This window comes from Sinocyclocheilus anshuiensis, unplaced genomic scaffold (genome assembly GCF_001515605.1).
Source record: "Sinocyclocheilus anshuiensis isolate Anshui unplaced genomic scaffold, SAMN03320099.WGS_v1.1 scaffold208, whole genome shotgun sequence".
In the NCBI taxonomy this organism is placed as follows: domain Eukaryota; kingdom Metazoa; phylum Chordata; class Actinopteri; order Cypriniformes; family Cyprinidae; genus Sinocyclocheilus; species Sinocyclocheilus anshuiensis.
The window spans coordinates 1,877,921-1,890,463 of record NW_015557186.1 but is presented as its reverse complement, the minus strand read 5'-3'; the positions used below and the strand labels follow the sequence as shown (position 1 = coordinate 1,890,463).

Here is a 12,543-nt window from a genome sequence, read left to right as displayed (position 1 = left end):
TGTGGGCAGCGCTGTGTCATATGCCATAGCTGTACACAAGGTGTTTATCACAGCTCCAGACTTATTTGTTCATTAATGACGTCATCAGCGACTAGTCGACTTTGACTCGACCAACTTTCATCACATAAAAGTCGACTTTAAAAAATCAGAAGTTGTTCAACCCCTAGTCAGTACACTTAAATCAAAACGCAATATGGACTAGTGTCTGTGAATATTAAGCCGCAAAAATACTGTTTAAATATGAATCCTGCATGTGAATGAATGGCGCAGACGTGTTTTCAGCCTCAATATATGAGTAACACATGATCATAATCTCTAGAGCTGCTCTGAGAGTCACTTCATTTTACCGTGTCTTTTGAGAAAAACTATCATCATATCATATACAAACAGAAACTTAAAGCTCTTCACAGCAACCCGTCAAAATAAAAGTTCAGTTTAACTTGAAGAAACTGTGACAGAAATATTACTTAATGTATTACTTAATGTAATATTACTTAATGTATTTACAATATTACTTAATATTACTTAAATTATTATTAAAACAGTATTTTGTTTAAGGAATATGTACCAGAAAAATTATTTACCAGAAATTATTTACCAGAAAAACGTAAATACACAACACAGTATTTCTAGGGGAAAAAAAGACAGAAAAAGAAAATAATATATATATTTTTTTTATAAAATCAATTAATTAGAGATGGTTTTGATTGTGAAAATTTAATGAAACCACTAAAATGGAATCCAGAAAATTAATGGAAAACACAGAATTTGGTAAAAAACAAAAAAAAAAAAAACAATTGCTGTTAAATTGTGTAAGTTTCATGATTTCAATTAATTTGACAAATTAATTAGACAAATAAAATGGATCCAGAAAAATTAACAGAATTTGGAAAAAATAAAATAAAACAGAATTTGTGGGAAAAAAAACGTATTTCATAGGGCCCTGCTTTTTATTATCCAACATCAAGGTTTAATGTTAAAATTTATACAGTGGCACCAAAAATGTGTTTATTTCAGGCACATATATGAATGTGCATTTTCTTTATTATGTTTAAAGTGGTTTGGTGATTTTTTGAGGATGTAACTCTCAACGTGATCCATTGACCACAATCAAACACAGACAGAATACTGACCGTCTTCACTGAGAGTATTTCTATTCACTTTATAACCTGTCAAACTTTCTGTCAAACCAGTTTATCTAATGCAATGACTTTTAGACATTTTTAAGTGTGGCATAAGGACTGCATGTATTTATATTTACATTTATTCATTTATCAGACTCTTTTATCCAAAGTGTTTTAAATGATATTATATTGAATGACTGTTTACCAGTTCTTTCATTTTTTTCTTTCTTTCTTTCTTTTTTTTTCCTTTTAGTGTTTGTAATCATAATAAAATGGCATACACAACATATTTTACTTCTGTAATTTGGTGTGTTCCTGAGTGAAACAAGAGACATAAATAAGTAAATACAAGTAATTTTATACATTACAAATTAATGAAAGATTACAATGACATTATTTTTATGTAATTTGGCAAATACCCGAGTGAAACAAAACATACATACATAAGTAAATAAATAAATAAATAAATTAATTATTTTGATTTTATACATCAGGTACATTTATTCATTTATCAGACTCTTTTATCCAAAGTGTTTTAAATGATATTATATTGAATGACTGTTTACCAGTTCTTTCATTTTTTTCTTTCTTTCTTTCTTTTTTTTTCCTTTTAGTGTTTGTAATCATAATAAAATGGCATACACAACATATTTTACTTCTGTAATTTGGTGTGTTCCTGAGTGAAACAAGAGACATAAATAAGTAAATACAAGTAATTTTATACATTACAAATTAATGAAAGATTACAATGACATTATTTTTATGTAATTTGGCAAATACCCGAGTGAAACAAAACATACATACATAAGTAAATAAATTAATTAATTAATTAATTATTTTGATTTTATACATCAGGAGTTATTATATTTTAATATATTTATTTTATTTTTACTGGTTTTGTTGTGGATTATTTATTAGTGCATTCTAAAGAAAATGTATATATTCATAATCTTTCATCAAAAATAGGGAGTTTATTAAGTAATTGCGCAATATATATTTATATTTTTATTAAAATATTATATATATTACGTTTGGTTAAGTTTGGTTCGGTTCCTGGTCTTATTATGAATGACATAATATTTTATCAAAATTATTTATATATCTATAATATAATATAATATAATATAATATTAGATTTTTATACATCAGGAGTTATTATATTTTAATAAAATATTACAATATTATTTGTATGTAATTTGGCATATTCCTAAACAAATAAATTAATTTGATTTTATACATCAGGAGTTATTCTATTTTAATTACAGATTATTGTTGCATTATTTTTATGTTATTTTGCATATTGCTGAGTAAAACAAGATAGATAGATAGATAGATAGATAGATTAGTCTTATTATGAATGACATAATATTTTATCAAAATTATTTATATATCTATAATATAATATAATATAATATAATATTAGATTTTTATACATCAGGAGTTATTATATTTTAATAAAATATTACAATATTATTTGTATGTAATTTGGCATATTCCTAAACAAATAAATTAATTTGATTTTATACATCAGGAGTTATTCTATTTTAATTACAGATTATTGTTGCATTATTTTTATGTTATTTTGCATATTGCTGAGTAAAACAAGATAGATAGATAGATAGATTAATCAATTTTATTCATCAGGAGGTGTTATGATATCATTTTTGTTTGTAATAATTTACAGTGCTGAATTTTGCACAGTATAAGCCAGAATGTGTTTCAAAAAGTAAATGAAGGTCAAATTTGATTTCAGGTTCACTTTAAATGATCATGCAGTGAATCTCTCAATTAATGAGAGGCCATAAATGACATACTATATGTCATTAATTATAGTAAAATTTGATGAATGTTTTTTTTTAAATATACATGTATAATTAGAGCATTGACAAGCTCAGCTAAACCCATTACTTGTGAGTCACTGTAGATCTACATGCTATGAGCCTTATGAAAACCAAAAGACAAAGCCAGAACCATATAAATGAAGCATAAACAGTTTCTTTTGAGTGTAAAACAGGACAAACTCTCATCATCTGTTCATCCTCAGTGACAGTTACAGCCTTAAAATGAGCAGAGACATCGAAAGGCAAATCACACGTCAAAGGTACTGAGTCCTTCATTCACTTCCAGCTACTTGTTTTACTCCAGCAGGATCTGAGTATTGAGAGCAGCAAACCCAGCAGCTTGCGCTCCTGCATGAAAGATGAGAGAGAGATGCACAGGTCTGGGTTGAACTTGGGCTGAATTTAGTCCTAGAAGGTTTACAGTCGAGTGTGTTCCTCTGTTCATCGCTGGCCTCAGGACTATGACTTGTAGTGCTTGAGAAAGTGGACGTCTCTACAAAGGTTTTCATGTCTTTAAACCTTTGTTCTTTAGTGAATCTTGCAGTTTTGGATGTGTTGGAAAATTGTGTGTCATGCAGCAATGTAACGCATACCTAATTTGACAACATGAAAATTTACTCCATTTATATTTTATTTATAAAATTATTTTATATATTATATTATATATTATATTATATTATTTTCCTGGTTTTATTGTGGATGATTTATCAGTGCATTCTTAAGAAAATGTTTATAATTGCACATGATATATTTGTGCATTATATATATTATTTTATATATTTATATTTGTATTAAAATAAATATTACATTATATTTATATTCCTGGTTTTATTGTGGATGATTTATCAGTGCATTCTAAAGAAAATGTATATATTCATAATCTTCCATCAAAAATGGAGAGTATATTCAGTAATTGCACAATATATTTCATATATTATTTTATATATTTATATTTACAATTTTTATAAAAATATTATATATTATGTTACGTTACGTTCGGTTCCTGGTCTTATTGTGAATGATCTATCAGTGCATTGTAAAGAAAATTTTTTTAATGTTATATTCATAATCTATTATCAAAATTATTTATATATCTATAATATAATATAATATAATATAATATATATAATGCAACTAAGTGCCACTCTTTAGCACAAACCCCTTCGTCTTCAAATGCCACTCGCAATAATTTAACTAGGAGCCATGTGTATCATTATTTTCCTGGCAAACGCGCCTCCTTTCAATGCAAACAGTGAGTGCTGGATTCACAGAGGCATCACTATGTGCCTGATAATTGCAATTAACGTCTGTGTACATTTCCTATTGATCATGTCAGCAGTGATTCATCACATGACGGAGGTGTCCGGGCACATGTCCAGAAGATCCGGCTGTACGCTGGAGAATCGCTCCATGCAAATCGTGATCGGCGCTGATTTTGTGGGCGTGTTTATGGCATTACTTGATTTGCATAATTGCTTTGGTGAATCAGGTCCTGAAACAATGCAATGCTAAACAGTGCTATTCATTCTGACTGAATTCTCCCTTGTGTGTGTTTCTCATGGGCTTTTGTTCCATATGATTTTCGTAAGGGTATGTAGTCGAGCGCACTGTCAGCGTCACAGTCCCAGTGACGCGGTCAGATGGCAGTAGTCCTCTGCTCAGATCCGGCTGTACGCTGGAGAATCGCTCCATGCAAATCGTGATCGGCGCTGATTTTGTGGGCGTGTTTATGGCATTACTTGATTTGCATAATTGCTTTGGTGAATCAGGTCCTGAAACAATGCAATGCTAAACAGTGCTATTCATTCTGACTGAATTCTCCCTTGTGTGTGTTTCTAATGGGCTTTTGTTCCATATGAAGTGTGTGTGTGTGTGTGTGTGTGTGTGTGTGTGTGTGTGTGTCTGTTCTCACAGCCACTGTTGTATTCTCTGTGTTCTTATTAAATATTTTACATTAACTCTATTGGACTTTAGGCAGCATATATAGTGTCTACTCTTGTTGTGCAGTACAACCCTTAGATATTATATGTCACTGTATGAGTCATTTTATATTGCAGTAACAGTCTGTATCACAAATTAGTTATTTTTGCTGGAAATAAAATAAAAATGGTTTATGTATTTAATAGCCATATGGTAGTGCCTACTGTATTAAGTACTTATAAATAAAAAGTGCTTCCAAACATCAGATTGCAGATAACAGTGACACTTTGCAACAAGGTTTCACTTGTTAACATTAGTTGTCTAAAGTATTTATTAATCTCAGTAAATGTTAAATTCAAAACATTTACTACTACATAATTAAAATCAAAAGTTGTATTTGTTAATATTATTTAATGGACCTGAACTAACATCAGTGTTATTTTAGCATCATTGTTAATAGTTTTTGTTAATATCTTAAATTAGATTTTAATATTTTCTGTTTTAATTTAAATTATAAAGTCTGTCATTTTACATTTTTACATTTTTTTATTACTTTTTGTATTTTTATTAAGTTTTAGTTTTCAGTTTTAGTTTATTTACTTTTATTTATTTTAGTACTTCATCTTAAAATAAATGAAATGAGAAATGTTGCCTTGGAAACTAGCTGAAATAAAATGTTTATTTTTTTATATTTTATTCTAATTTAATATTCATTGTATTTCAAGTAATTTTTATTTATTTATTAATATTTATTTTTTAGTTAACAATAATAACCCTGGCTAAAGTGAACTAACAATGAACAGGTGTATTTAGTTATATTTTTTATTATACTAACTTTAACAAAGATTAATAAATATTGAAACAAATGCATTACTCTTTGTTTGTTAATGTTAGTTAATGCATTAACTAATGGCATCTTATTATAAAATGTTACCAAATAACATATGAGGAAGTCAGACATCTGTGAGACAACAACTTCACATTGTGAAACATCTGAGTTCATAAGAAAATACTTAAAACAGTCAAACTAATGTGTTTGTTACAAATATCTCAAAACATCTCTACTAGTTGACATTTGTACTGCTGTACAAAGTATGCATATAAATACAGCCCTACTTTTTTAAAATTATAGAGCAAACCGATGTTTGGCAAAGACCAAATTGAAGTATTTTCCTGCTCCTCTTACAGACAGAGTAAAGAGATGCGAAGCAACCAAGCGAAGACCTCGATGGACCTCGAAGCCATCAGTCAAGACAAAAGCATTAAGAACAAGGCTGAGAGGGAACGGTAATAATACTTCACTTTAAAACTCATACGACCAGCATTACTTTGTAGTTGCAATTTGCTCTGTGCTTTGCTTGTATTTTGAGGCATAAAGCATTGAACCATCTTGTGCAATTTCATCCATATAATTTGTGCTTTTTTAGGGTCAAGCACCATCTAAATCAGGGGTGCCCAAACTCGGTCCTGGAGGGCCGGTGTCCTGCAGAGTTTAGCTCCAACCCTAATTAAACACACCTGAAGCTAATCAAGGTCTTACTAGGCATACTAGAAACTTCCCAGCAGGTGTGTTGAGGCAAGTTGGAGCTAAACTCTGCAGGACACCAGCCCTCCAGGACCGAGTTTGGGCACCCCTGATCTAAATCCATTTATCTATTTTTCTCTGATTGTATGGGTGAACTCAATGCACTGGGGTTTCCACCATTTACAACAGGAACTATTCGAGCCGTTCATGCCAGACTGAGGAGAGAGGTGTTGTAAAAATATGTGAAAAATCATGTGTTTTTCGAATCTAGTATGAGAGCATGTTCTAGTACAACCGCAAAACAAAATCAAGACTTTGTAAAAGAGCATAATAGGACCCCTTTAAAACACCTTTTTTTGAACTCATCCTATATGATTCACCCCAAATTTGGGTCAGATCATTTTTTAGACCATGCTGAAAAAGTTATTATTTTTGATATACCAAACTGTTTGTGCATCATCGAATTTGACGCTGAGAAATTAAAACCCATCTCCAAAATGCTTAGATATTTTGACGTTAGACATGCAGTAGGGCCACAATAAAGAGCGCACTTTGGTAAAAAAAAAAAAAAAAACCTTAAAAAAATGACTACTTTGGATTTAACTTCTTCTGTTTGTCTGTCTAACCTTTACACAGACCAATTTTTCATTACTTCTCCTATAAATTGCCTCATATTATCCATCATCAGACCAACCATCACAAACATAATTTAATTTTCATAACTTTAAAACAATAAATTGTTGAGTCCAAAGAGGAACCGTGGGTGTGTTTTGGGAATTCTTTGGTATATTGTAATGAAACGTATCATTGTCATCATCCACTTATGATGTGCACAAAATTTTAAGCTAGCGCCACCTACTGGTCAATACCTCATGAAAACAGTTATTACCTTGGATTTAACTCATGATTATTCTATGTATTAAAGGGATAATTCACCCAAAAATGAAAATTGGTCAAAAGTTGTAAGTAATAATTTGACTCCACAGATACTGTTTCTAACGGGATGTGTTTCTGCAGGAGAGTTCGAGAGCTCAACAGCACGAACACAAGGACGTTTCTTACAGAAAGAAAGAGGGTAATGATTCTAATCATGTTTGTTTTTTCAAATGCATGTTTCTAATTATGTCAATTAACATGGGTGTTGTTTGACAGCTCGCCATGAAACAGTCCAAAGAGTGCGAGCAACTCCAGGCAGCACAGCGGGAGCAACTGGAGAGGCTGGAGAAACACAATGAGGAGGTATTTCACCATCGGGACCTTAATGTTTGGGTCTTTTCTGCTGTGCATTACCATGTGAACTCTGTAACCTCTACATGATGGATGTAATTAAGGATGTATTTCTGTAAAACAGTATAGCAGACGTTCAGAAATACGCTCTGGTCAGAGACGTAGACATAAGATGTTCATAAAGAGCTAAAGTCAGTGCTCATTCAGATTGACATGACGATGTCAACTTGAAGTTCTTGTTCATATTTTTAATCTACTGAAATTTTGATTTGATCATTAGATCAAACAGGATGAATGTTTTAGAGAGGCACAAACCAACATCACAAAACATCACTGAATTCATCAGATCCAATGATAATACTTACTAATGTCTGTGCTGGTAATTTCCCACCAAATTGATGTCACTTCCTGGAAGATGATGTCATTAAGGAACTGGATTTTTTATTTTTATTTTTACAAAAGAACAGATTGAAAAGTTATGTGAGGACACAGCAGGGTTATTAATTAAAACCATTAAAAAGGCATCAAAGTAATGAGGAAATATTACAATTAACAAAAATGTATACTAAAAAAGTATTTTTAAACACCAAAATATTGTGTCAAATTGTCTATTTGTAACCAGTCTAAATTATTGTAGTTAACTAAAACTAAAACCGTAAAAAAGTTACTTGAAATAAACGTCAACTAAAATAAAATATAATGAAATATAACTAATTTAATTCAGCTACATTTCTCATTTTCATTTAGTTTAACTTGAAGTACTAAAACTAAACTAAAACATATATAAAAATAAAACAATTATGGTAAAAAATGACATTTAAAAAAATGACAAAATTAAACTCACAACAAAAACAAAATTAGTAAAATTTTAAGTAAAATTAAAGTGACAACAGAAAAATCTAAAAATAAAATCTAACTCAAAATATTAACAAAATCTATACTAGTATATCAATGATACTAAAATAACACTGGGACACAGGAAAAACATGTAAATTGACTATCAATATTAGATATTTGGATTGAAACATGAAAGAAAGAAAAAAATAGAAAGACCAAGAATATTTCTGAATGAATTACATTCTAATAAATTATTAATATAGTTCTGTTCTTAAAATATTGGTTAAAATACTTTAAAATATATATATATATATTTTAAATATATGATGGTGTGGCATGAAAATCTAGTGCACAGCAGAAACGACCTGTTTGATGATGCATGAACCTGTCATGTGGATTTGATCATCACTCACCATGAATTTTATTTTGCTCTTTTATTTAGCTGTTGAACTAGTGCTATGCACAAAATCACAATGCCAAGTTAGGACTTTCTTCTCACAAATCAATTTTACAACGCCTCCCCTTCCCCATGATTCTTTCATTTCTCCCCGTATGGAAGTCCAGTCCATCACGGCTGTGAATTACTGCTCCTCCTCCACACCTTCACAGACTACTGATCAGACCGACATGGGCCTAGCAAGTCCCTCATGGGTTCTCCGTTTATTTTGCCCGGAAGCTTGCAGTCATCTGGAGATGCTATTGCATGTACATACTATAAACAGCTGTGTAAAAAAATGGATTGAATACTGATTTTTTGCCTTTTGTAACACAAAAGTGAAACTTTTCTTCTCAGTTACTCACCGTCATGTCATTCCAAACCCATTTGACTTACTTGCTTACTTTCTTGCTTGAGAATTATTTAAGAGTGTTCACTCAGTTCTGTCAAGCTGCAAAAAATGACAAAATAACCTAAAATTTCTCCTTTTGGCTTCCACTGAAGAAAGTCCCATAGGTTTGGCACAACAGGCAGCCCCACCAGAACTTCACGAATTTCTTTGTGATTTTCTGACATCGGAGTGACAGAATTTACAGAATTTTGTGGAAAATTAGCTTTGTTATTTTTAGAATTGGGATAATGCATTTACCGTATTATGTATGGCACTAAATGTACAATAGTGATACGTGGAAAAAAAGCAGAAAGCTTGTTTTTGTGTCAAATTTTGACACTTTTAAACACGTTTTGTTGTTAAAATAAGAACAAAGAAGCAAATTACAAACAACAGGACAAAGATACAAACTAAATAAAGAGTGCTTTGAGTTTTTTAGGTAGGTTATCATTCAGGAATAAAGCACTACAGAAATTGAGTAATCAAATTTAAAATAAAATAGTATGGAAGGTTGTTTCTGCCAAGGAATAAAAAAATTAAAAAGGTAATTGCGACTTTTTAATCTCACAATTTTTACTTTATTTCTTGCAATTGTGAGAAAATTCGGAGAATTGTGAGATACAAAAAATTGTCATGCAAACTTAAAAAAAAAAAAAAGATTCTGAGTTTACATCTTGTGATTGTTTTTTTTCTAAATTCTGAGTTTCTGAGTTTACACTGCACAAATTTTTTTGCACAAAGTAAAAAATATAAAACGTAATTGCGACATTATCTCATAATTCTGAGTTTGCATCTCTAAATTCAGATTTTTTTTTTTTTAAGTTGAAATGACCTTTTTTTTTATTGGCAGAAATGGCCTTCCATAACACTGCACAGTATAAACTGAATGAATTAAACATACTTATTCATACTTATTGAATTCCGACTTTCTTTCTTGCAGTTTTTTTCCCCTCAGAATTCTGAGCTTATATCTTGCGATTCAGTTTTTTCTTGCTTCCATCATGGAAAAAAAAAAAAAAGATAATTACTAAATAAAAACTTTTTATCTCACAATTCTGTCTTTTTTCTCAGAATTATGAGTTTATATCTTGCAATTTCTCAGAATTGTGAGGAAAAAAGTTTGAATTTTGAGATAAAAAGTTGCAATTACCTTTTTATTATGATTATTATAATCCCGTGGCGTAAACAAGCTTCCACAATCTCTGAATAACGAAAAACTGCAGGGACTGCACATGAGTGTAAATGATGACATAAATTGTAATATTTGCATGAACTATTCCAATATATTTCACATAGCTTGAGCTTATGGCAAATGTTCTCAACTCAAGACTTGCGTTGTGAATCCTAACCTTTTTTGTCCGCTGGAGGATTGCTTTACTTGCTGTTGATTTAAATGCTGTGCATAAATTAGCTGATTTTCCAGCCACTTCATCAGCTACAATCAGCAGAGGAAACGCTGTACGTCACATCACATTTCCACTGACGGCTCTCGCACAGAGCGGCTAAAACACACGACGTGACTCACTTCAAAATGTAGTTTGTGAGCCTGCAATATCCTCGCTGCAAGAAAGTTAGTTCCCCAGCGTGTCTCATGTTGAGATGCTATTCAGTAAACAGGATTTGTGAAATCCAGGGCTTTTTTTAATCCGGCTCTCTCTGGATAGCATTACCTCTGGAGGCCGGCGATGTGATTCTGTGCTAATGTGCTTCACTGTCATTACAGGCCAGACAGACTCAGAGCATGATGACAGCAGAGAGGACAGAACAGACCGCTGAGCGATCAAACCCACGGCTCACTGCAGTGAGAACACACTTTTCACACACTCTGAATGCACACTACATACATAGAACATGTTTTTAGTGAAATCTGTTTAGTATTTATTTATGTTTTATGAATACCTTATATGAGCGCGCAGATGTTTTATGATTTGTCAGCAAAGAGAGAAACTGATTCTTATTTACAAGCCCACTTAAAAGTCAACATGAAATTAAAATAAACTATGTAATGTTTTTAAAACTTTTTCCAGTTAATCGCTATTCTGGTATGAAACGCCAACTTTGAACCATCTAATCAATTTATTTTTGCATATTTACTTAGATATGGAAAGATATTTTGTAAAATGAATTGACTTTGAATATAGCAGTAAAATATAAACAGCAAAATATAAACTCTGTATCTGAGAGTCTTATGCATGAATACTGTTTTTAATATTGATATTTTATAAAGAAGATCATGCACAAAAAAGCATGTAAATGTGTTGAATTGATATAAAATCCAATTTAGTAGTCATAGTGTCATTTTATTGACTTTGTTTTCATCCAAGTGTTCTTTCTTGCTTAGTCCAAATCATAAACATTGTGGAAATGCTTGTGATGTTTCTTATTTTTAAATAGCTTTGGATGAAATCCATCTGCTCAATAACTAAATGTAAATGAAAGGACTGTTCAGGGTTCATTTCAGATGAAACAGAGACATGCTGCTGATGACCACCGAAACAAAAAACACTGCTTCAGTTCAGAAAGACAGAGAAAACTAGAGATGGACTTTTTCACTGGAGGAAGTGTTGTTATGGATTATTATTTTAGCCTGGAAGTGATAGTTTGAAGTTAAAAATGTCTTGATGGATTTGTTTCTTTTGTCTTCTCCAGATGTTAACTGATGGACTGGAGTGCTGTGGATTACTTGTGGATTATTGTGATGTTTTTATCAGCTGTTTGGACTCTCATTCTGACGGCACCCATTCACTGCAGAGGATCCATTGCTGAGACACTGATGCAATGCTACATTTCTCCAAATCTGATGAAGAAACAAACTCATCTCGGATGGCCCGAGGGTGAGCACATTTTCATTTTTGGGTAAACTATTCCTTGATATAATGTTTATTTTGATGTGTACTTTATCATATTGCAGTGTCTTTCCTCACATCCTCCTTCTGTCTATTTTTGTAAGTGCATTGCTGCAAACATGATTCTGGTTTGTTTCTCAAACTGAGGAATGATTTGAAATGATTATCTGTGGGAATCAACAGCATGACAGAGATTATGTTCATAATAGTAAACCCAGAACATTATGCTTTAATATTACTGTGCAACACTTTCTTGACTCATTTTCACACTAACAGATTTGATTCAAAATCACAAGCTGTTGGTAATTATGAGCCGTATCATCGTTGTTTGTTTATATCCTTTGTATTCCACATTCTGAATTCAATTACAGACACCATTGCAGGAAATTAACAGTC

At 31.4% G+C, this 12,543-nt stretch overlaps 1 pseudogene; it reads left to right on the top strand.

Annotated features, from left to right (window-relative positions):
* The window catches only part of LOC107678716 (1-phosphatidylinositol 4,5-bisphosphate phosphodiesterase beta-4-like), a 65,056-nt pseudogene extending 53,779 nt beyond the window's left edge, over window positions 1-11,277 (top strand).
* Window positions 11,278-12,543: the final 1,266 nt, after the last annotated feature.